The 7,507-nt window shown below is 32.7% G+C and overlaps 1 non-coding gene across 1 annotated transcript; it reads left to right on the forward strand.

The window, feature by feature from the left end:
- The first annotated feature begins 4,264 nt into the window (after window positions 1-4,264).
- On the forward strand, window positions 4,265-4,338 carry TRNAK-UUU (transfer RNA lysine (anticodon UUU)). The gene has a single exon. It is a non-coding gene; the product is annotated as a tRNA-Lys (tRNA).
- The last annotated feature ends 3,169 nt before the right edge of the window (window positions 4,339-7,507 follow it).

The raw sequence follows: 7,507 nt of genomic DNA on the forward strand, positions 1-7,507 counted from the left end.
TTCAGACCATATAATGATCTTTGCAGTTTCATTGAGCACATCTCCCTTGACTTATTACATGCTTCAGGCAATTTTAATCCTTCTGGGATTTTCATGTAAATTTCATTATCAAGTGAACCATAAAGGTAAGTTGTAACCACATTCATTAGATGTATATCAAGATTTTTGTGAACAGCTAAACTGATTAGATATCTAAATGTTATTTCATCCATAACAAGTGAATATGTTTCTTCATAGTTGACCCCAGGTCTTTGAGAGAATCCTTGTGCAACAAGGCGTGCTTTGTATCTTTTAATTTCATTTCTCTCATTTTATTTTCGCACAAAAACCCATTTATAGCCAACTGGTTTCACACCTTCAGGGTTTTAGACTACAGGTCCAAAAACCTCACGTTTAGCAAGTGAGTCTAATTCTGATTGGATTGCCTTTTGCCATTCTGGCCAATCACATCTACGTTAACATTCTTCGACGGATTTAGGCTCAAGACTTTCACTATATTGCATGAGGTTAATTACAACATTATATGCAAAAACATTATCCACCATAATTTTCGATCGATCTAGGTTTATCTCATTACCGGTAGAACTTATTGAAAGTTCTTCATTCACTTGAGTCTCGGGCTCGCTGATTTCTTCAGGAATATCAGGAGTACTCAAATCTTGACCTTCTTCAGGAGGTTCTTGTGTAGTATCATTTTGATTATTTCTCACACTTCTCTTTCTAGGATTTTTATCCTTTGATCCTAATGGTCTACCACGTTTCAGGTGTATTTGGGATTCAGAAGCTATGATACTAGTAGATGGTCCTTTTGGGACATCAATCCGGATAGGCACATTCACTGCAGGGATATGTGACTTAGTTATTCGTTTCAAATCAGTAAATGCATCTGGCATTTGCTTTGCTATTTTCTGCAAGTGGATGATCTTCTGGACCTCCTGCTCACATGTGCGGGTGCGTAGATCAAAATGAGATAGCAATGAAACTTTTCACGCAATTTCTTTTTCTTTTTCGGGTTCCTTTTTGTCTCCCCCTAATGGCGAGAAAAGTGTTTCATCAAACCGATAATCTGCAAATCGAGCAGTGAATAAGTCTCCAGTCAACGGTTCAAGGTATCGAATTATGGAGGGTGAGTCAAACCCAACATATATGCCCAACCTTCGTTGAGGGCCCATTTTTATACGTTGTGGTGGTTCTACAGGCACGTATACCGCACAACCAAATTTTTTTAGATGGGTTATATTTGGTTCATGATCAAATACTAATTGTGACGGAGAATATTTATTATAATGTATCGGTTTGAGACGTATAAGTGCTGCTGCATGTAAGATAGTATGACCCCAAATAGTAATTGGCAATTTTGTTTTCATTAGTAGAGGTCTTGCTATCAATTGTAGGCGCTTTATAAATGACTCTGCAAGACCATTTTGAGTATGAACATGAGCAACAAGATGTTCAATTTTTATCCAATTGATAAGCAATAATCATTAAATGCTTGGGATGTAAATTCTCCAGCATTATTAAGGCGAATGGCCTTAATTGGATAATCTGATAATTGCGCCCTTAATCTTATCATTTTGTGCCAACAACTTCGCAAACGCCAGGTTGCAGGATGATAAAAGGCACACATGAGACCATCTAGATGATGCATCTATTAGGACCATAAAATATCTAAACAATCCACTAGGTGGATGAATAGGTCCACATATATCTCCATGTATACGCCCTAAAAAGTCAGGAGATTCGATGCCAACCTTCAGGGTCGATGGTCTGGCAATTAATTTGCCTTGACAACAAGCAACACATGAAAATTCATCATTTGTAAGAATCTTCTGATTCTTTAACGAATGTCCAGTTGAATTTTCAAGAATTCATCTCATCATAATTGATTCAGGATGACCTATTCGATCATGTCATAACATAAATGTATTTGGATCAGTAAATTTCTGGTTTACGATTATATGTGCTTCAATTGCACTAATTTTTGCATAATATAGGCCAAACGACAAAGTTGGTAATTTTTCCAGAATATATTTCTGGCCTGAGACACTCTTGGTTATACCAAGATATTCAATATTCATTTCATTTAGTGTCTCAACATGATATCCTCTTTTGCGGATATCTTTAAAACTTAACAAGTTTCTTGGGGATTTAGAAGAAAATAGTGCATCTTCTATAATAATTTTTGCCCCCTCAGGCAAAATTATAGTAACTCTTCCGGAGCCTTCTATCATTTTTGAATTACCAGAAATTGTAGTAACATTTGCTTTTCTTCTTAGCAAGTTAGAAAAATATTTCTCGTCTTTAAATATAGCATGGGTTGTTCCACTATCAATTACACAAATATCCTCTTGATTTATCATTGATCCAAACAAGATTTGAGGCATTTCCATATTTTCTTCAATAAAAAATAAAATAAGTATTAACACATGGTACATTACACAATTTTTTTTTATTATTTACATGTATTAGGAAAATACAAACATAATATTTAATACAGATAAAAAGAAAAATATTTACATATTATTAGTCCTATCGATATTCATATTTTCGTCTGGAAAATTAAAGAAATCAACTACATCCAAATGCATGGGCTCGATATTATCTTCAGAGATAAAATTTATCTCTGGATTATTTTCTGCCCTCTTTAATGATGCGTGATATAGCTGAACCAGACGTTTCGACGACCGGCAAGTCCGCGACCAGTGCCCCACACCTCCACATCTATGATGTACACTTTCTGAATTATTCTTTGGTAAAGCTTCTTGCTTTTTACCCTGTCTTTTATATTGCTGATCATTTCTCGGTGCCAGCTGAGTATCATGATTAAAATTTCTTCTTTGACCTCGACCACGACTGGGGCCATGGCCTCTTTCTCGTTGGTTATAATTTGTCTGATTCACTTCAAGGAGTGACAAAGAACCAATGGGCCGACTATCATGATTTTTCATTAATAATTCATTATGTCTTTCAGCAATAAGAAGGTGGGATAATAATTCAGAATATTTTGTAAAATCTTTTTCGCGATATTGCTGCTGTAGGAGCATATTCGCTGGTGGAAATGTGGAGTATATTTTTTCCAGTTTATCTTGCTTAGTGATTTCGTCTCCGCATAAATTTAACTGAGCTATAATTCTAAATAAGGCAGAATTATATTCAGTTATATTTTTAAAATCCATTAGTCTCAGATTTAACCAGTCATGACGTACTTGTGGAAGCATGACCAACTTCAGGTGGTCATATCTTTTTTTTTAATTTTTTTTCACAATTTCAGGGGATTCTTTAATATAAGATATTATAATTTTAGCCCCTTGTCAAGATGGTGACGGAGAAAAATCATAGCTTTTGCACGGTCTTGACTAGATGTCGTGTTGTCATCTTTAATGGTGTCTGCCAGACCCATTGATTCTAAATGAATTTCGGCATCAAGTGCCCATGATGAATAGCCTTTTCCAGAGATATCAAGGGCAACAAATTCAAGTTTGGAAATATTTGTCATTTTATGAAAATATAATTAAATAAAACTCTTACCACTTTTTGTTATCTTTTAAAAATAGCTGGATCCTCGTGCTGATAACGTGTTATGAAAATAACTAACTTGAAAAAATTAATTAGAGAGAGATAATGAGGGAAAGAGAAAAAAAGAGGAGTTGTGCGTGCTTTTCTGTCTATGTATTTTTCTTCCTCTGCCATTGCACATATATATATAGGCAAAGAATTTGATTACATACCAAGTAGGCAAGTTGCCCACTTACAAGTGGGGCCCACTTGGAAAGCATCCAATACCTAACAGATTATCAGTTTTAATCTTTATTTTGAAATTATAAGATTTAAAAGTCTTTTTCACTTTCTAATTAAATTTTAAATTTCATGTCAAATCGAAATAAGACAAATAAATTAAAATAGTGGGAATACTATCTAAAGAATATAAAACGAAAAAAATAACTTTGTATCTCAAAATATATATTAAAGAAATATATTAACAACTCTGCATCTTTAAAAATCTAAAAGAATAGACTTTAAATAAAAAAAATATTACTATTATTATTCAAAAGTTTAAGACCTTCGACTCATTTTTTACTTTTAAGCCACCAAAGTACTTGAATCGTTTGAATTACTTCCTCAGAAACATTCCATTTTATTGGATGTTTAATATCTTGAATCTTCATTACCATAACAATCAGCAAGATACAAGTTGGCTCAAAAGATTGTTTGGAAACCAAGTAATTTGGGTACAATTAATAATTTAGTTTAGATTGACACGTAAGCTGGAATAGCTCAGTTAGTTAGAGCGTGTGGCTTTTAATCACAAGGTCGGAGGTTCAAGCCCTCCTTGTAGCGTTTTTTTTTTTGATTTACATGTATAAATTTTGTGATGGGGTCTGTCTCACCCTTACAGTCACACTACTCATCCACATTTTGATTTATTTGAAGATTTAATTCGAAATTTGAAAGATGTTAGTAATATTTTTTAGAGTTAGTTGGAGTTTATTTGAAACACCTAGACAAGGTCACATACAAACATTGAAGAAGATTCGAGGTGATTTGAATTAGTTTGAAGTCAAAATTAAGATTTGAATCGATTTGAAAAATGTCAATGTGACAATGTATATCATATGTGTGTATATAGTGTCTATCATTATATATCACACTTATATTTTTATGGATACACATATTTACATGTTATACAAGAGATATACAAATATACAAGATAGATAAACACAAATCTACATATGGGATACACAGATATACATGGTGAAATACACAGATATACATGGTGAAATACTCAAATATATAGAAATGGACATATTTTTGCCTTAGGTATGCTGGCAGCCGCGTCTCACCTCCCACCGCTCCCATTTTGGATGCTATGGTATGTGTGTCGCACTCTCCGTCACACAATATTGCGGTTGCGTCGTGCTCACTATCGCACCTATTTGGTGTTGCACAACCCTTGAATAAAACATACATAATATTTTGCATAGAGCTTAAATTTGAATGATTGTTATATTGAAAACTAGAAGCTGGGACCTTTATTTTGATAGATAGTTCACTACATAAAACTTTATACACTAACAAATATGGTTGTTTGAAGTTGAATCTTGTGCGAAGTCATTCAAAAACTTAGTCTTTAACGTAACTTCCAACTCAATTTTGTGCTAGAGCTCCTCTTAGATCTTAATTTACTTCCAACATATCTCCTACACTTATTATTATTCCCATTAGATATGATACGAGTCTGTAGCCTCCTCTAGCACACAAAAACATTATTTCAAATTGTCGATGCCGCACTTTAAATTCTTAAATCATTGTGGGGCATCGTCCTATACTTTCACATCCGTCCTAGTCTGTTTAATTACTTTGACTTTATAAGTTTTGGGTGACCACGCACTCCAATTTTGATTTTCAACCTTCAATTGTATGGGTCTTACAAAATAACCTGACTCACCCCCATTACATTTGTTTTCATAACTTAAACCACTCCAAAAAAAGGATCAAAATTGAGGATCAAAACCGACGGATGGGTTCGGTATTTTATGAATAAATGACGCCAAATCGACATCGATTTTGCCTTCGCTTTCATAAAACTGACAGACAACTGACCTTGTTTGTCAATTTTAAAAAATTGACGGGCAATGTCTATTTTCACAATTATATATGCAAAATGTAGCTACTTGAAATTAAATCCAAATATTTTTATGTCTTTAGACATTTTTACCACTCGACTACACCTGCTCTTTTATGAAATGCTTTCACTGTTTTTATTTATACTATTCAATTGCAATTTTTACACTTCAAAAATCGATTATCTATTTTGCAATAAATAAATAAAATCAAGGGACTATGTCGGTTTGTTTTTTTAAGAAACTAATTTTTAAAAATTATAATGTTTAATAGTGAACAAGCCAGGGTTCTCATTTTGGTCTAGACCTAGGACGCTGCTTTCATAAGGTCTGTTATATCATCTTCTGGTCTCAATCCATGTAACGATCCATTATGTCATTTTGAAAAATAGAGCTTTTTATTTCATAAAAGACTTATCCCGTATTTTTTATGAGTATTTTGGACTATTCGATAACCACAGTTATTTAGTTGAGGGGTAAATTTAAATAACTAATTTAATTAGTGGGCTAAGTTGATAATTTATTTAACACTCTATATCAATTATTAAAGAAAAATGATAGGATTTATTAATTTTGATACAAAATTGAGTAGAAAAGAAAAGGAAGAAAATAAATAATAATAATAATAAAAATATATATATAATCTGATGGCATTAAGCCATCAGATGTAACGAGAAAACAAGAAAACGCAGACACTAGAAGAAAAAAAAATACAGAGGAAGAAAGAAAAGAAAGGGGAAAAGAAAAATAAAGGAGAAGAGAAAAAATAGGGATTTTCATTCCAAAGCGTCAAGGTAATTATTCTCATCCTTTTCATTAAATTTTTATGTGATTATGAACATATTTTTAGGGTATATTGGTGGAGAAATAACCCTGAAATAAGAAAATATGATCCTAGGGTTCTTCACATAAAATCTTGATTTGGGGGTCGAATAACGATCCGTTTTAGCTTAAATTTGACATGTAAGTTTATTCTATCATGAGTGAACATAATCGGAACGAAAATTTCATATTTGACTTCAATGACTCGAGATGACATTTTGACCCAATTTTTTATCCGAAAATAAATATAGCTATGTGAGTGTCATTTGATTCGTATTCTTATGAAGATTATGTATTTGAACAGATTTTGATCGTTCGGAAGCGTTACGAAAGGCTCAAGTTTTAAAGTGATTATTTAATTTAATTGAAGTTTAACCCTAGTTTTGAAATTCAAAAAATATGAGAGTTGACATGTTAAGTGGCATCAAGATTAGGAACATGTTTATAGAATTTGATGAGTTATTGGGTCTAGGTTAAACATATATATAATATTGGTGTTTACGGATTAGTTTACTTATAAATATTATATATTTGATAGATTGAAATTGGTCTGAGACATTGAAGAAATGAAAGACATTGGTGGATTAGCTTGCTTTACTTCGGTTCTTCGGTTGTGGTAGATTATGATTTTTATTCTATATCATAGATAGACTCTTAATAGTGATTGATATTCATTGAGTAATGTGTGAAGTTTACTACGCATTTAATTATTGTGGTTTGGATGATTGATATGTTATTGTGATTGATTTGAAATTCCGAGGCCATGAAATCCATAATCTTGAACGTGCCCTATCAAAAATAGTGTCTTGAATAAAGAAGGCTTGATGAAATATTGTTAATGAAGTGGAATGTAATCATAAAGAATGATAGATTAATTATACTTGGATCAGGTGTCATATTCCAACACGATATATTTGGATCGGGTGTCACGTTCCGACACGGTATAATTGGATCGGGTGTCACATTCCGACATGGTATATTTGGATCGGGTGTCACATTTTGGCACGGTAATATTAAAGAAAAATAAATTAAAATGACTTAATACTACACAATCTCCAATAACT

This window comes from Solanum dulcamara, chromosome 7 (genome assembly GCF_947179165.1).
Source record: "Solanum dulcamara chromosome 7, daSolDulc1.2, whole genome shotgun sequence".
Classification (NCBI taxonomy): Eukaryota; Viridiplantae; Streptophyta; class Magnoliopsida; order Solanales; family Solanaceae; genus Solanum; species Solanum dulcamara.